Source organism: Cherax quadricarinatus, chromosome 13 (assembly GCF_038502225.1).
Source record: "Cherax quadricarinatus isolate ZL_2023a chromosome 13, ASM3850222v1, whole genome shotgun sequence".
In the NCBI taxonomy this organism is placed as follows: Eukaryota; Metazoa; Arthropoda; class Malacostraca; order Decapoda; family Parastacidae; genus Cherax; species Cherax quadricarinatus.
In genome coordinates this window covers 22,004,417-22,005,274 of record NC_091304.1, presented here as the reverse complement: position 1 = coordinate 22,005,274, position 858 = coordinate 22,004,417, and positions in this window count along the sequence as shown.

The window sequence follows — 858 nt, the reverse complement described above, 5'->3', positions numbered from 1 at the left end:
ACTTGACTTTCGATGCTGTCATTTTCATATTGTCGCTGAGCCTCCCTTCTTATCTGTGCATATTCGTTTCTGGCTCTTCGGTTAATCTCTTTATTTTCCTGAGTTCTCTGTCTTCTGTACCTTTTCCATTCTCTAGTACATCTAGTTTTTGCCTCCCTACACCTTTGGGTGAACCAAGGACTCGTTCTGTTCTTCCCATTATTTCTGTTTCCCTTGGGAACAAACCTCTCCTCTGCCTCCTTGCATTTTGTTGCCTCATAGTCCATCATTTCTTGTACTGGTTTTCCTGTCAGTTCCCTCTCCCACTGAAAGTCTTGCAGGAAGTTCCTTATGCCTGAGTAGTTCCCCTTTTGTAGTTTGGTTTTCCCAACCTATTCCTGCTACTCTCTCCACTTGAAGCTCAGCTATGTAGTCGAAGCACAGAACCACATGATCACTAGCTCCCAGGGGCCTTTCATACATGATATCCTCGATGTCCGAACTACTCAAGGTGAATACAAGGTCCAGTCTTGCTGGTTCATCCTCTCCTCTCTCTCTGGTAGTGTCTTTAACATGTTGATGCATGAGGTTTTCCAGTACCACATCCATCATCTTGGCTCTCCATGTTTTGGGACCCCCATGGGGCTCCAGGTTTACCCAGTCAATCTCCTTGTGATTGAAATCATCATATTCTTCTCTTGGCCTCCTGCAGTTCTGTGGTGGGTTGTACATTACTGCAATTATCACCTTATGTCCCTCAGACTGGATTGTTCCTACTAAGTAGTCCCTTTCGCCCGTGCCATCCATTCCTTCCATTTTCTCAAAACCCCACTGGTTTTTAATGAGCAGTGCAACTCCTCCTCCCCCTCTCCTTCCTCT